Source organism: Nyctereutes procyonoides, unplaced genomic scaffold (assembly GCF_905146905.1).
Source record: "Nyctereutes procyonoides isolate TBG_1078 unplaced genomic scaffold, NYPRO_anot_genome, whole genome shotgun sequence".
In the NCBI taxonomy this organism is placed as follows: domain Eukaryota; kingdom Metazoa; phylum Chordata; class Mammalia; order Carnivora; family Canidae; genus Nyctereutes; species Nyctereutes procyonoides.
In genome coordinates, this window is record NW_026575126.1 from 8,770,520 (window position 1) to 8,788,542 (window position 18,023).

General features: G+C 37.7%; 1 protein-coding gene and 1 non-coding gene across 5 annotated transcripts in view; one reads left to right on the top strand and one right to left on the bottom strand.

Moving 5' to 3' along the window:
• Nucleotides 1-18,023, top strand: part of DNAJB4 (DnaJ heat shock protein family (Hsp40) member B4) — a 42,488-nt gene that overhangs the window by 727 nt on the left and 23,738 nt on the right. The gene's annotated exons all lie outside the window — the stretch shown is intronic.
• On the bottom strand, nucleotides 17,745-17,850 carry LOC129520332 (U6 spliceosomal RNA). Its single transcript, XR_008666568.1, has one exon. It is a non-coding gene; the product is annotated as a U6 spliceosomal RNA (small nuclear RNA).

Here is an 18,023-nt window from a genome sequence, read left to right on the forward strand (position 1 = left end):
TTACTGCTTTACTAGAAATCAGTAGTTTCAGACTCGTTGAGATGCTTTAGGCGTCGATCGAAGTGATGCCGCTCCAGCCCCTCCCCCACCCCCAGTGCCTTTCTTTTTTGATAACAAAGACTGGAGTAAAACGAACTTTACCGACTTTGGCGATTTTGTGTTTGGTGACTCGGGTCAAAAAAAAAAAAAAACACGTTTCCCATTGCGAGTGTTCGGGGTCTTTGGGGTGGACTGTCTTGCTCCTCCAGTGAAACCCTTCCTACCGTCTTAGCCATCTACAGCTTTCATTATCTTACCTATCTATCTCCTTAGATTTGGAGGGGGGCGGATTCGTATTTGGGAAAGCAGTAAATGTATCGGACTACGGATGGAAAGAGAACTGGCTAAAAAAAAGAGAGAGAAAAAAGACTAAAAGCATGGTTGGGGCGTATTGCTGGACAAAATTTTTTCAGTTGTGTTTTGAGAAAGTCTGTCCAACAAATGATACTTGTTGATCAATTGGTTTTTCGCATTTTATCAATTAGACCTCTACCAGTCAGTCCTGATCAATGCAGAGTTGACCACAGAGTGATAGAATTTACTTCTCCACACAAATTAGCTTTATTTCAGACAACTTTAGTTGTCTCTAAATAGTGAAAGGAAAAAAAAATTAAAAAAAAAATAGTGAAAGGAAGGACCTTCGTCTGTAGTTTATTTGTAGGCTCTCCTGGAACCAGGGTGGGAGCCAGTTGGGATTGGTTTAGGTTAGGATTTCTTGACTTCAACACTATCGACATGTTTAACCAGGTAATTCTTTGTGCTGTAATAGGTTTAGCAGCATCCTTAGCCTCTACCATAGATGCCAGTAACATAACACCCCCTGCCCCCACATACCACCACACAATTGTGACAGCTGGAAATGTCTCCAGACTTGGCTGATGTCCCCTGGTAGGCAAAATCATCCCACCTTAACCACTGGTCAGCTTTCATTCCTGCCCCTTCCTCTCCATTGGAAAGACCCATTTACCATACTTTCGTGGTAATGTTGTAAACTCTATTAATTTCCATTTAAACTCTGCCCAAGTTATCATCACTTCAATCTTGGATTATAATAGTGTTCTACTTTATTTTTCTGCTTCTACTCTTAAATCTCCACGATTTGCTTTTTCAAAGTATGAAGTTATAGGTAATAGAAACGCAAGGTCTCAAAAGTAACAAGCCCCTGTTACCAGTACTTTTGAAGCTCAAGCCTCTACCTGATTGTATAACAATTGTTTATTCATATAGCAGCTTGAATGATTTATTTAAAACAAATCAGATTATCTCACCTTTGTCTTCTTACTGCACTTTTTTTTTTTTTTTTTAAGATTTATTTATTTCAGAGAGAGTGTGCGCATGGTGCAGGTTGGGATAAGGGCAGAGCGAGAAGGAGAGACTGGGGAGCCCAACACTAGGCTGGGTTGGATCTCACGACCCTGAGATCATGATGTGAGCTGGAGCCAAGAGTCAAACACTTAACCCACTTAACCAGCTGAGACACCCAGGTGCCCCAAGTATTGCCCTGTAAATCCTATCTCCTGAAGTGGTGTAGGGGTTCCCTAAGATTGGACCACTGTCTCTATAAACACTCCTCTCTCATTCTTCACTCACCTTGCTGTCCAAGATACGTTCTGCCTTTGGGATTTTATATTTGCTCTTTCTTCTTTCTGGCCTGGATGCTCTTAAAGACTTTCACATGGATGATAGATGTGTCCTCATCATTTGAGGCTCAGTTCAAATGTCACCTCATTAGGCCGTCTCTGACCTCTAGTTGTGGCATTCTGCAATCCCTGCAAATGTTTATAGCATTTATCTGAAATTATGTTCTATGTATTTGTTTATTGCTTCTTTTCCTTTAGAATATAAACTGGAGAACCAGGACTGCCTACCATTGACTAGTCCCTAATGCATAATCTGCGTTCTAGATGTTTGTTGAATGAATGCATATTGAAAAAAATCTGCCTCTACGTTTGAGTTGGTTTTGTGAACTTGGGCAAGTAGCTTAGTATCTGTCTGAGATTTCTCATCTATGTTAGTGATAATAACTTGCTTTACTCTCCTCAAATGAGGTATCTGAGAGCTCTTCAGAAACCAGAAAGTACTGTGCAAATGGAAACTAGTTTTAAACGTGTAATTTGGCTTCTGGCATTTTATAATTAAAAAAGGATAAGCTATGTACATATTTTGGATTGCAGCTATGTTCAAATCTTAGGTTTGATAAATCCAGGATCTATGAGTGGCTCAGCAGTTGAGTGTCTGCCTTGGGCTCAGGGTGTGATCCCAGGGTCCGGGATCAAGTCCCACATCAGGCTCCCCTCAGAAGCCTGCTTCTCCCTCTGCCTGTGTCTCTGCCTCTCTCTGTGTGTCTCTCATGAATGAATAAATAAAACCTTAAAAAAAAAAAAAAAACAGGATCCTGCAAGAGCAACTGAATTGTGGGAAAACCAACCAGTGACTTTTGATTAGGCTATGTGAGTTCTCAGTCCATTTGATCTTCTCAAAGCCATTTGTACTTTTCTGGTTACTGTAGATAATTTCATTGTAATTGATGAAATCAGGCTTTTTTTGGCTATATTCCCTTTTGCAATATAAATTTTCTTAAAAGTGGATGTATCATAGCTAATGGTCTAAAATTGGCTAATTGTGCTTTGAGAGATTGGCTAAATATTTGGCTGGATTATATTTTATAGATTCTTGCCACAGAAATTGATATTTCATATTGCATCCTGAGGATGAAGCAAAAGTCAGTGTTTTTGAACTTCCAGAAGTCTGGCAGGGAACATCTAGATTTACCAAATAACAGAGTGAAAAGATTATTAGCAAATATAATAAAAGTGGGGTTATTAAATGTACCGGCAAGTTTTCTTCATTTACCTTCTGATTTATTGTTTACCAAATGACTGATTTTTTTCTTTGCACTTTTCACTTCTGGATGTGTTAAATCTATGAAATATAATAGACTCTTATTTTTAACCTGGAGAAAAATAGTCCATTATGGCTTTTTAACGGGCTTTTTTTTTTTTTTTTTAAGATTTATTTATTTGAGAGAGGTTGGGGGGAGGAGAGTGGGCAAAAGAGAGAAGAGAGTCCCAAACACTGTGGTATGTGCGTAGCCCAACAAGGGGTTCAATCTCAAAAAAAAAAAAGGCGGGGGGGCGGGGAGGTTCAATCTCATCACCTTGAGATCGTGACCTAAGCTGAAACCAAGAGTGGGATGCATAACTGACTGTGCCACCCAGGCACCCCTTAACAGGCATTTTAGAATGACAAAGTTGTACAGGCTTCCTGGCTCAACTTTATACCAATCACCCACCTCCTAACCAGTCTTAGCCAAAAGGATCTCATAACTTGATGCTATACTCTGTCATTTAAACCAGGCCAGTATTTCCTCAGTACACAGTCACAACAGATTCAGGTTAGATTTGAGGAGGAAAGTGGCCACTTCAAATTAAAGTAAATGGTCCAGGATATTGTTAGGGTATTTGATCATTAGGTTGGTTATTGGTTTAATGACCTTTACATCCCTTCTGAGTTTCTAGAATTCTATTTCAGACTAAGGTGTGAATGGAAGCAGAATATATTAACATTTTAGAGGACAAAGTTATTAACACAAATTAACTTTGGAGTATTTTGGAGGACGACATTTTGACCAGTGTCTGAAACTGGAGGCAGCCTTAGATGGTGGAAAGGACTCTGGACTTGGTCCAAGAGGACCTGCGTTCAAGTATGATCAATATGCTCTTTGGTAATCACACAACTTCTTCCTGTTACCAGCATACCAAAGAGAGGGCATTTTAATCTGTTTCTGAAAAATAGCCAATAGAGATAATAAGGCTAATATTTTTACACTGTAATTTCTGTTTTCCCTTTTGGAAGCTAAAATACTATCATCTCACTCTTCAGTTATTTGAAATTTCTCTGATTTGGTTGCCAAATTTGTTAACGTATCCTGGTTGAAGGGCTGTAAGAAGACTGAAAAATACTAGGGTATTGCTCAATATCATTGATTAGCCCTAAATCCAGCCTTTTATCATCCTTGTCATTGTCCTTTATCCATAACTACAGAGCTCCCTTTCTGTCTGGTACACTTCCCACCTCTTTTATTTTACTGTTGCCTGGTAATTTCCATTTTTCCAGAGCTTGTCCAGAACTCTAAAATTTAGGGATTCCTATTTGTTGTCATGTACTACATCATGGCGATAATAGCATAATATCACTTATTGTTTGTTTGGAGTTACCACCAAATTGTAAAGTCTGTGACAATAGGGGCTGTGTCTTTCTCTGTGTCTTCACTGCATAGCACATTCATAGCAATAGCTAATAGTGGCTAGTGCTCCATACTGGGTTTTGCCTATATTTTATTACCTAAGTGCTTTACCTGTGTTTAATTCATTTATTCTTACAATGGCTCTAAGAGGTACTATTAAAATCTCTATTGTCTGGGATATAGGTAAGTTAACTAATTTGCCCAGGGTCACACTTGATCTTAGCCAAAAGGCTGAGAAGTGATGCCCAAGGTCAGGTGTCCAGCCCAAGGTCATGTGTCCGTGTCAGTGATCTGAACCCAAGCAACCTGAGTTGAATCAAGCAGAATCTATAAAAAGTCAAGTAATGAAATGTATCTCTTTGTAATATTTGTGATGTGGTTTACAACTTAGCATTTCTTACTTGGATTTTAAAATATTTGCTTTATTATCAAGATACATGCCAAAGTTCTTCGTGAGAAAGCAGTTCTTAATGTAAGGTAACAAAAACATTACATACAAACTTAAAGAACCCTTGTGTCATATAATATGAAAGAAGTTTGTTTTTCTGTGTTAATTGCATCGGCTGGATTAGTAACATGCCTTACTAAAGTATATATAGGATGTGATGTGTAAGAGAGCGTGAATGTGGTAAATATATTTGGTATGATTAGTGTTATTTTTCAAATGTATTTTCAGGGGGTTTATGGGTTTGTAATACACATCACTAACGAAATTGTAAGCCTCTTCAAGAAAAGAATAGGATTGGGCAGCCCCGGTGGCTTAGCGGTTTAGCGCCGCCTTCAGCCCAAGGTGTGATCCTGGAGACGTGGGATCGTCCCATGTCGGGCTCCCTGCATGGAGCCTCCTTCTCCCTCTGCCTGTGTCGTCTCTCTCTCTCTCTCTCTCTGTCATTCTCTGCGTCTCTAATAAATAAATAAAATCTTTAAAAAGACAAAAAGAATAGGATTGCTTAGTTTTTGTTTTTTCTCTGTATTATCACACAACATCTATGATAGTATTTATGCTGTTTGCATATTGGTTTCCTTTAATAAAATAGCCCACCTCCCAAAAGAAACATACCAAGAGTTTTTAAATCAGAGTCTTCTGAAAATTAAGAGTAAAATGTTTTACAGACAAAGGTTCTTTGTGAAAATATATTTTCTTTGCCCTTCAGTGAAGGCAGAAGGTATATATAGGGGAAGAGGGAGGGGCTTGCTTAGGTTCCATTCCTAACATTACTAGATTCTTCAAATTTGATGAGAGAAGGACCATTCTTACTGTATTGTACACAGGACCTCTTTGAATTGTGTTTGGCTGGTTGCACACATTCGTTGGCACCTGCATATAAACAGGATCTGTCCTTTGACCAGGATCATGGGAGATACAGCATAGTGTCATAGAATATATAGGAAATTGGATAGCAGTATTTAATGAAAAAATTTTTAGAACTGCCTGCCCTTACTGATAAGCCATAACTCTCTCAAGCTTCCCCTTACTGTAGGAATAATCCTGAGTTGAAAATCTGATATTCTTGACAGCATCTGTCTCAAAAAACTGGCCTTTACCTCTCAGTTCCTTCCTGAGTGATTTCAGTTAATTCTATAGTATACATTCCAATAACTTATAATAAAAGTGGTATATAATGATGCGGAATATAATACATAATGAAACTACAGAATATATGTAATATATATGATTTAATAATTTTTAAAAAGATTTTATTCATGAGAGACAGAAGCAGAGACACAGGCAGAGGGAGAAGCAGGATCCTTGCAGGGAGCCCGACGTGGGACTCGATCCTGGGTCTCCAGGACCATGCCCTGGGCTGAGTGTGGAGCCTGTTTCTCCCTCTGCCTGTGTCTCTGCCTCTTTCTCTGTGTGTCTCTCATGAATAAATAAATAAAATTTTAAAATAAAAACACAAATATCTAAAATTTATATATTTACTGTTATTTTCCCCTTATTTTGTAGTCAAAACATGTTTATTTTTTCTCTCCATGCTTAGATCATGTATTTATACGTCAGTTCCTTTCACTTCTGTTACAGTTATCTTTTACATTAAAATTTTAGCCAAATGAAGATCAAAATTAAAAATCATCTTTTATGAACCTTAACCTGACTAACCAGTTCCTCTGATCTTTTACTTAATTCAGTGCATTGGTTACAGGGAACTTTTTTAAGATATTAAAACTGAGCCTCAGTTCCCTCTCCCAGAGACTGATTTAATGGGTCTATATCTGTATGTGTAACAACTTCCTAGATTGATACTTAAAAGTTCAGCCCACATTTGAGAACCACTGAAATATAACTGAAGCCTACGTGCTCCATCAGACTTTTGCTAATTTTTGATGCCTTATAGATCGTTCTCTAGTCGTTATGGGCATATAGTCTGGAGAACTCAAGATCTAGAAGCATTTCCTGTTTTTGAACTCTATCAATTTTCTCTTGATCTAGGGGATCTCTGGGTGGCTCAGTGGTTTAGCGCCTGCCTTCATCCCAGGGTGGGATCCTGGAGTCCTAGGCCCGAGTCCCACATCGGGCTCCCTGCATGGAGCCTGCTTCTCCCTCTGCCTGTGTCTCTGTCTCTCTTTCTGTCTCTCATAAACAAATAAAAATCTTTAAAAAAAATTTTTTTTTGATCTAGGCTAGGGCAGTGTTTCTTAAGGGTATGTTTGAGAAACACCGTGCATTATCTGGGGTATTTTTTAAAAATGTAGATACTTGGGCCCCACCTGGACCTAATGAAACATGTTTTTAGGAAATCTACTTTTAAAAGAAACAGGCTTCTTAGTTGATTCTTAGGCTTATCAGTTTGAAAACTGCCCTCTTTTGCAAAAAAAGTTTAATAAATGCAGAATTTAGCTTAAATTTTGTTTGTCCAGCCAGACTAGTACATGGTCTGAAAACAGAGATCTTGTTCTCTCCCCTTTTTCCTCTCTGTATAAGAGAGCTAGTTGAGGACTGGATCTTACTCTTAGGTTTGCCCAGTATGGTGTAGTGCTTTTATATTGGTAAAACCTTTTGTTGTTTTCCTAAAATCTTAATATCAAATTGAGTTGTTTGTTATAGTTACCACTTCCCAGCAAAGGCAGAGTTCAAATTATTAAATATGTGAATGTATGAATATTGACTTTTGAGACTATAAAGCATGGAAGAGAAGTTTCACTCAACTTTTCTTAAAATAGCAGACTTAGAAAGACCTCGAAGATCATCTAGTCTGTTTCTATCATTTTATGATGGAGTTAATTATGACCCAGATTGCATGAGAGACATGCAGATTAATTACAGAACCAAGACCAGACTCCTAATCCAGTGCTCTTTATTTCATCAAAGAACTGAAGCAGCAGTGATTGGGTTAAGTTTCAGTTGGAGGTTTTTTGCTTCTTAGGTACAAGGGGAAAAAGAATCTGCAGAACCAAAAACATCTTGATTTTTGTAATCAGGACATTTACCTTTACTTAGCATTTATGTTTTGAAATAGATTACTGAAAGAGGATTTTTGCCAATGAAATCCTTAACTGAAGATTGGTGGGTATGAGATGTAAAGCCCACTTGGCATACAGTTTTGTTGTTGTTTTTTAGTGGAACTTTGCTTCTCTGTCCTGACATTTCCATGTCTCTATTTATAGCAGTGATCTCTTTGGAATTTGCCTTCTGATTCTGTTTGTTCTTTTATGTTGCTTCATATTAACTGATATTCTCACTTCATTTTTGTTAAAATATATTTGAAAGGACTTGCAAATGAAAAGAAGGAATTAAAATTTTTAAAAGAAACATCTGAAATTGTTATTTTTCTGTGATTTACCATAATCATTGTTCATAATAGGTCATCTAATTGTAGTACCTACTGATGCAAATACTAATTTTTCGAGATAGAATGGTAATTTATTTTTGAAATTTAAAATCATATGAAGCCTACAATAAATTTCGTTTATCCAGAACAGATAATACTATTAGATTCTTAACAACCCTGTTCTTTAAGGATGTACTTTGATGTAGGTGAAGACCAAGAGATTTTTTTTGAGCCTTTAAAATGGTAAACTCCTTAAGGAGCTGTTTTATTTACCTTTGTGATTAACATAATACCTGTCATCCAGTAGGTGCTTATTTATTCAATTCAACAAAAATACTGGCCATTGTTCCAGATGCTGGAGATACAATAAATAAAATAGACAAATATGCTTACCCTCATGAAGTTTATCCGGGGGAGTGAATGTTGAATGAAACCATGAATCACTGTGAAGACTCCCACCTTTGTTTTCGGATCTTTGCATCAGTCTAAAAAAGAATAATCAGGGGGGATCCCTGGGTGGTTCAGCTGTTCAGCGCCTGCCTTTGGCCCAGGGCGTGATCCTGGATTCCTGTGATCAAGTCCCACGTCGGGCTCCCTGCATGGAGCCTTCTTCTTCCTCTACCTGTATCTCTGCCTCTCTCTCTCTGTGTGTGTGTCTCTTGTGAATAAATAAATTTTAAAAATCTTAAAAAAAAAAAAAAGAATAATCAGGAGTTATGAGTTCGAGCCCCATGTTGGGTGTAGAGATTACTTAAAAATAGAATCTTTAAAATATAATCTGTAGTTTATTAAGCAATGGGTTGAAGAGTTGGAAAAAAAACTTGATCAGATCATTCATTAAACATTTACTTCCGAGTGTGCGTATGTTATGAAATATTTGAAATCGTCACGTAGTTGCCAGTTATTGTCATCCTGATTTTCGTTCACTTGTGTTCTGTTTCCAACTTTTGAGTAAAGGCCTCAGTTGCCAGCCAAGCCACAACCAGGGAACTTCATCTCAAATCATACACTACTGAATGCTGCTGACTATGCTGGCCAGAAACTCCATATCCACAAAAGTTCTAGTTGTTTGTTTATTGTCTCTTCTTCACACCAGAGCATGAACTCCACAGAGCATCTTGTGGATTTTGGTTAGCACTGAATCCCAAGTAAATAAAATGTGCCACATAGTGTTTGTTAGTAAATATTAAGCAATCAGTCCCTGAGCACTCAAAATGCAGTTAATTCCCTCACATTGGTACAACCTACATCTAGTCTTCAATTACTCAATAAAAATCTTCAATTCTAATATTCTCTCAGGAAGAGGTCTTTTCACTTTATTTATTAATATATTCTATTTTTCTGACATTTCCCTTTTTTTGAATCTCTATTACTTCCTGACCTTAGTTCGCCAGTCACTTCAAGAATTCCAACTCCCATTCCCATCTTTCAATAGTGCCCACTCTAAATCCACAACTCTTAATCACTTAGAATAGACATTGGATTTAAATGAGCTTCAGTTCACCATTTGTTACTTAAGTGCTAGGTTATTTAACCTTGCCAGGTTTAACCTTTTTGAGTTTCAGTTTGTTCATTTGTGTCTAAATCTGTTTTATTTTTATTTTTATTTTTTTATTTATTTATGATAGTCACAGAGAGAGAGAGAGAGGCAGAGACACAGGCAGAGAGAGAAGCAGGCTCCATGCACCGGGAGCCCGACGTGGGATTCGATCCCGGGTCTCCAGGATCGCGCCTTGGGCCAAAGGCAGGCGCCAAACCGCTGCGCCACCCAGGGATCCCCTGTTTTATTTTTAAATTAAATTTTAGGGGATCCCTCGGTGGCTTGGCGGTTTGGCGCCTGCCTTTGGCCCAGGGCACGATCCTGGAGTCCCGGGATCGAGTTCCATGTTGGGCTCCTTGCATGGAGCCTGCTTCTCCCTCTGCCTGTGTCTCTGCCTCTCTCTCTCTCTCTCTCTCTCTCTCTCTATCATGAATAAATAAAACCTTTAAAAAAATTAAATTTTATGCCCAATGTGGGGCTCAAACTCACAATCCCAAGATCAAGGGTCACATACTCTACTGACTGAGCCAGCCAGGCTCCCCCTGAGTTTCAGTTTGTTGTTTGATACCCTAAGCATGGCTATGAAATTAAAAATGAGATATTTTAACCAGATGCTGTTTCCTATAAGTAATGAAACCCATATTAAATAATAAATTAAGAAAAATCCAGGCATAGAGTGGTCGGCCCTAGGGCTGGTTGATTTAGCAGCTCAGCAATATATGAGATACCCATGTTTTTTTTTCATCTTTGTCCTCTGCCATCCTCAGCATGTGGCTTAATGCTCCTAATGATTGCATAAGGGTTGCCATGGTTCCCAGTGTTACGCAGTCATAACTAAAGTGGAAGAAGAAAGTTTGTCTTTTAAAGCAAGGAAACCTTTCTACTACTCTCTTCCCCTGGATGCCAATCGGACTAACTTTGTGCTGACCAAAGCTGAATCACAGGCTTACTCTAGCAAGTAACATACTTGGTTTTGAATAATTAAGATTCATCTCCTGGGGATAAGGGAGAGGCCCCCACCTTCCTAGGAAAGTTTTTATTACTACTGCATTTGTGAATCTTAGGACTCTGGCCATGGACCTCTCCCCCCACCCCCCGCCCCCCATCTACATTCTCTCTAGTATAATCTCCTTTAGCCTCAAGATTTTAAGATCACCTCTACTCCTAATTTTTTATCTTCCGTCTGGACTGTGTCTTATGAATAGTAGACTCATATCCAACTGCCTTTTAGATACTACCATTTGTAAGTTTAATAAGCATCTTAAACTTGGTACGTCCAATATTGAACTCCCCAATTCCCCACCCCTCAGCTCTTCTATGCTCCTATATTAGTCAACAGCAGTTTTGTTCTTCCAGTTTCCTGAAGCTTAAAAACCTCGTAGTTACTGATTTCTCTCACATTCCACATCTGATTCATTAGGAAGTCCTATTGACTCTACCTTTAAAATGAATTAATATCTCCACTGCTACATTATTGTCCAAACCACCTGAATTATCGCAATACATTCTTACTGGTCTTCCATCATTGCCTACCATCCTTTCCTACTCTTAATATAGAAACCAAGCAACCTGTCATTCTGCATAAAACTCTCCAATGGCTTCTCATCTTCCCCCGCAATGCAAGTCAAAGCCTTTAGTGGCCTACAAGACTCTACACCACCTAGCCACTTATTTCTCTGACTGTCCCCCACCCCATCATTCTGACACAGCTATACCTTGAAGTTGCCTAATATTCTCTCACCTCTTTTTATAGTTGATTTTTCCCTCTATCTGGTATCAACCCCCACATATATACATAGCTTTCTCCCTTTCCTCTTTCAAGTCACTGAACAAATGTCATTTTCTCTGTGAAGCCACTTCACCCCATCTAAAATTTTAATTTTTATTTTCCTTAGCATTTTTTAAAGATTTTATTTATTCATAAGAGACACATAGAGGCAGAGACACAGGCAGAGGGAAAAGCAGGCTTCTCGCAGGGAGCCCCAATGCAGGACTCCTCCCAGGAGGGATCACCCTGAGCTCGGGGCAGACGCTCAACCGCTGAGCCACCCAAATGTCCCTTTCTTTAGCATTCTTATTTTCATTTACATTCCATATAGTAGTATTTTTTAAATATTTTTAATTATTAAGAAATTTGTATAGGAGTGCCTGGACGGCTCAGTTGGTTAAGCAGCTGACTCTTGATTTTTGTCTCAGGTCATGATCTCAGGGTCCTGGGATGGAGCCCCACATGAGACTCCTTGCTCAACAGAGTCTGTTAGAGATTCTCTCTTTCCCTCTCCCTCCCCCTCTGCCTCTCCCCCTGCTCATACACACCTGTTTTCTCTCTTCTCTCTCTGTCCCTCAAATAAAAAGGTCTTTAAAAAAAAATTATATCTTCCCCATTAGAAAGTAAAGTACATGAGGCAGGAATTTTTGTTCATACGTATCCCTGTAGCTAGAAAGGTGCCGTGGCATATGGGAACGTCCTTAAAATGTTTGTAAAGAAATTAATGTCTGTTCATCATGATGTTTTGGTTTTAGCTGGGTTCAATTTAGTAATCTTACTTGTTTCTGATGAATCTCCTTCCTGTTTCCCATAACTGCTATGCCAGATGATCACAATTCCTGTTAGATAACCCTACATTTATTCTTAGCTCTTTAGTAGTGGATGTTCTTTTTTTAAAAAAATTTTCAAGAACATTGATAGCATCGGGGATCCCTGGGTGGCTCAGTGGTTTCACGCCTGCCTTTGGCCCAGGGCAGGATCCTGGTGTCCCGGGATCGAGTCCCACGTCGGGCTCCCAGCGTGGAGCCTGCTTCTCCCTCTGCCTGTGTCTCTGCCTCTCTCTCTCTCTCTCTCTCTCTCTCTCTCTCTCTCTATGTCTATCATAAATAAATCAATAAATCTTAAAAAAAAAGAACATTGATAGCATCTATGAACTTGTTCTTCCAAGCTCATTCTCTTTCCTTCATATTTATAAATTGGTTAATCTCAGAGCCCACTTCTCATTTTGTTCAAATTTTATCTACTTGTACTCTTGGTACCAAACCATCCAATCTTCTCTGAACCTTATCTAATCAATAATTTCTTAAGTATTTTTTTTAATATCTCATTCTTATATATCTCATCTTCCTCTACATTGTTTTCTTCTCTTAACCATTTTAAAACCTCCTTTATACCCTCCCTCCCTCCTTTCCTTCAGATGACTTTCTTGAAATGTTTGAATTTACTACTCCATTTTCATATCCCTCTTATTCAATTCACTGGATTCTGGCTTTTGCTTTTCATTGCCTACAGTTACATTTACTTCATAGGATTGTTGTGAGAAATTTTGTTGTTGTTGTTGTGAGAAATTAAATGAGTTTATATGTGTTAAGTTTTTAGAGTAGTGCTTGCACGTAGTTAATGTTTTTTTTAAGTGCTTACCATGATTACCAATAACTCTTGAAACCAAGATCACCCTTGTGAGTACTCTTCTATTACCTTTCTTGTCTTTACTATATCCTTCATGAAATGTTCCTCTTAATTTTGGGACGCCAGTGGTATCAGGATGCTTTCACCTTCAAGTAACAGAATCTCTCAAACTGGAAGTCCAATGATGGGTGGTTCCAGGATTGATTGAGAGATGCAACAACGCTATTGAGAAACCAAGCTCTTGCTCTTTACCTCTACCATTCTCACTGTGTCACAGATGTTCACCTTCAGGGTTGTAAGATAACAGGCATCGTGTTTTCATTATCCAAAAGCAGAAAGGCAGTTCTGGGGTTGGGGTTTCTCCTGGGTAGGTATTTCTTTATGGGGAGGACAGTCTGCCTAAAGTTCCCCAGAGCATTTCCCTCACCTCCCATCGACCATCCCTTACATCAATCACTGGTAAGAGGAAATGTGATTACTATGAAAGATTTAAACTAACCATGAATCATTCCCCAGGGACTGGGGATGCTCCACCTTCCTTGAGTTCATTATTTTGGAAGAAATTAGTTATCTGTTAAGCTAGAAAGAAGATAGGAATGGTTGTTTGGTTCATAATCAGTAGTATCTCCCATTCCATTGTCACTTGGTCTCTGTTCCTTTTCAGTGTTTTTCATTGTCTTCTCTTGATTGATATGTCCCTTAAATGCTGGGCATCCTAACGTTCTGTCTTTGATTCTTTCAAAAATTATTCCTCTCTTACACTCTACTTTTTCTTTTCTTTTTTTTTTTTTTTTTTTTTTTTTTTAGTTTTTATTTGTTTATACATGAGAGACACAGAGAGAGAGAGGCAGACACACTACACTGGTATTTTATCTAAGACTTTTTTTCCTAAGTCCCAATTCAGAATATCCAACTCTTTCCTGGACACCTTTAGGCACATTCAATTCAATTAATTATTGTTGTACTAGGTTTTTGGGAGTCAAATAAACCTTTGCCATATATGATCTTACATTATAGTTGGGGAATTAGAGAAATGAATTGTTAAGTGATAGTAAGTAGGAATGCAATCTTAGCAAGCAATAAAATTTACCAAGTATAGAAGTAATATAGATGAATGGGTGATTAATAGGGTGGTAGACATGTTCTGGTGGATCTCCTATTGCCCTTCAAATGTACTCTTCCTATATGCTATATTCTGTACTGTCATTAGTAACCTAATTTAGCACACCTTTGTTCTGTCTAGAAACCAGGGGAATCTAAAATCATTCAAAATCCCCAGATATAGTTGGTTGGCAAGTTTTACACATTCTGCCTCTTTTATTACTTAAATTAATTACCCATTTGTCTTTTTATATCTTAGTCATACTTTAGGTCCCTGTAATTTCTCATTTCATTGACTTATTTACTCAGTAAAAGTCATTTAAATAGCAATGTATTATAAGACTTTGTACTAGAAAAAAAATGTAGAAAAAAAACCCCAAACTGGATCTCTCAGGGATAGTACAATCCTGTGAGTAAGACATAAGCAAATTGATGGTTATGTAGTTGTGATAAGTGATAGAGTGGAGAACTGGGGAAAATAAAGGAACTCAAGGTCAAGGGAACCTAATCCAAGCTGGCACTCAGATTTGCCCAACTAGAGGCTGAGTCTCAAAGTGGTAGTAAGCTCCATGCAGAGGGGAAAGAGTGGAATACACCCCCACCATTTCCTTTATACATACCAATAATATATCACTTCAGGATCATTACTTTGGGTGGCTGTACTTAATATCACTGTTGCTCAAAAACAGTTTTTTTAACTGACCACCATTAATTTAGAAGATTACCAGTAGTAGTATATCATTATACAGTTAGTTGATCCTTCATCATTCACCAATTCTGTACTTTCATATTTGCCCTACTAAAAAAATAATTTTTTTTGCCCTACTAAAATTTATTTATAATCCTGAAATCAGTATTTGGGATGTTTTCTCAAGTCATTTATAGGCTTATGCAAATGAAGAGGCAAAGCTGCAAAAAAAAAAAACAAAAAACTAATCCAGTGTTCCCAGCTGAGGTCCAACAAGGAAGGCAGTGCTTAGACTCCTTATTTTAGCTCTCATAACAAGCCTTTGTGATCTATTTAGTGCATTTTTGCAATTTTTGCATTTGTATGCTTTTTGTTGGTGACTTCAATGTTCAAAGAAATGATTCAACTTAGGGCTGAATTGCTGTCTAGTGTTCCTAGCCACAGGAAGGCTGTGATGTGCCTTATGGAGAGAATGCACGTATTGAGCTTCATTTAGGGATGAGTTATAGTGCTATTGGCCTTGAGTTGTTCGATGTTAAATGAGTTGTCTTGAAGCAGAAACACACATAAAACAAGAATATGTATTGATGACTTGACTTAACCCTGCCATTTCCCTTAGGGGCAGTGGTTCCTTTAGGGGATGATGAATTATTTGGTAATTATTTGGTAATTCAGCATCCACGGCAACTTCATAGAACATAACTATGGCAAATAATAAGAATCGACTATTTTGTGGATAAATTTGATTTTTGGAAATAGCCAAAAATGGCCAGGAGGGATGGGTTAGATGAGGATGGTTAAGCTGGACAATATAGAGGTATGATTATTAAAGTCTTTGTCAACCTTTTATTTTATTTTTTCTTTTGAAGATTTTATTTATTTGTTCATGAGACACACACACACACACACACACACACACAGAGGCAGAGACACAGGCAGAGGGAGAAGCAGGCTCCATGCAGGGAGCCCGATGTGGGACTCGATCCCAGATACTGGGATCACGCTCTGGGCTGAAGGCTAAACCGCTGAGCCACCCAGGGGATATTCCCCTTTGTCAACCTTTTAAAACATATTCCAAAATAAATAAATAAATAAATAAATAAAACCTATTCCACCCTTGTAATAAATAGCTTACTCACCACCCTAAATATTCTAGTATAGTCCCCTTAGCAGAGCTGCCCAGGTTGAAAATTAGTGCACATGTTTTATTTTACCATCAGCTAGGCTGATGTTTTATTTTATTTATTTTTTTAAAGACTGTATTTATTTATTTATTTTTATTTTTATTTTTTATTTAAAAGATTTTTATTTTATTTATTCATGAGAGACATAGAGACATAGGCAGAGGGAGAAGCAGGCTCCATCCTAGGACCCCGGGATCACAACCTGAGCTGAAAGCAGAAGCTCAACCACTGAGCCCCACCTGGTGCCTCTGAGCTGATGATTTATGGTGAAAGCTGCATTTAATAGTGAAAACTATGGTTTTTTAAAAGTTAAGTAGATACAATAAAATTTATTATAGTGCATGCTTAGATTTCCCTCTCCTTCTAGTCAATAGTTTGTATAAAACAAAGGTTGGCAAACATTTTTGTTAAAGGCCAGACAGTAAATGTTTAGGTTTTGTGGGCCATATGCTGCAATCCTTCTAATCTGCTCTTTCACTGTATGGTGAAAGTGGTGATAGCTACTAGGTACTATTTTATACATTTGTATTGTAAACTCCTGATACTGTTTTATCTTTTATGGCATATAACACAGTAGAGTCTCGATAACTGTTGCCTTGACTTCTTGATTTAGCTTAGAGAATAAAAAGGCTATATTTTAAAATATTTAAAAGTCAAACATTAAAAACCACCTATTTAAAATTAAATTATTCTTGGGGCACCTAGACAGCTCAGTCAGTTAAGCCACCACCTCTTGATTTCAGCCCAGATCATTATCTCAGGGTCCTGGGATCAAGCCCCAAGTCCTGTGGGGCTCCCTGCTCATTGAGGAGTCAGCTAGGGTTTCTCTTCCTCTGCTGCCACTCACAGTCTCCCTCTCTCTCAAATAAATAGGTAAATCTTAAAAAAGATAATAACATTAAATTATTCTTGAATCTTTTTTTTTTCTCTTATCTTTAAATGTCCTCCTTTAAGCAATTACAGTAGTTTGGGCTCATTGTATTTGGAATTAGGCAGTCAATGGCCTAACTTTATAGTCGATGACTACTATAAGAACATGGTGGCTTGTTTTATATATTTCCTAATACTTAACGTTTGATAGGTTGCAATAAAGTCTTTGAATCATAGTTAAATCACCGTAGCAGTGGTTTAATTATTAGGACTTTATGAACGCATTGTACTATAAAGATATTTTATAGTTTGGATAAGGTACTGATTTGAATTAAATAAAACAGTTGGAGAGCTAAACTTGCTAGATAATCAGTTTATTGCAGTTTTGGCTAAGATTCTAACAGTTCAGTGAAATAGCCTGTGTTCTTCTTTCCTGCCTCTCCTCTGTGCTACTTTTTTTTCTTTGTAGTCCTGGTCTTGTTCTGAGGAACTGTTGGTTTGACTGTAGTCACAGACTACTTCCAAGGGATTCTGATGCCTTCTCTGACCACTTACGAGAGGAGAGAGGAGAAACTTTAGAAAAGAATAAAGAAAACCACATAAATTCCTCATTTCCTAGTGTTGCTTTTACTTTTAACACTGTGAAAGCAGTGAACATGGAACCATTTTGTGTGGAGCTATTCTTACTACTTTAAATGTAAAGTATCATTTCAAAAAATACAAGTGTCTTTTTCTTAAAAAATGGAATGCTATTTTTCAACATGATTGAGGTAAAATTGACAAAATTGTAAAATATTTAAATATCACACACTGTGATAATTTTGATATATGTATGCATTGTAAAAAAATTCCTCCCCTTTAGTTAATTCACATCCATCACCTCACATATTTACCTTTTTTTTTTTTTAAGATAGTAAATGCTTCACGAATTTGCATGTCATTCTTGCCCAGGGGCCTTGCTCATATTTTAGTGTTATTCCATTTATAGTATATGTGTTGCTGAAGTGAACACTAGGATGCTATTTTATATGCAAAAATGGACTTTTCTTTAGTGCGCATCTGTTAAGATTTCCCCTAAATGTATATGTGAGAGATGTATATGTATGATATACTTAAGTTCATAGGTTGAGGTTTCTGAAAAATTGGATCATAGCCCTGGTGGTTAATAGGAACCTCTATATCTAC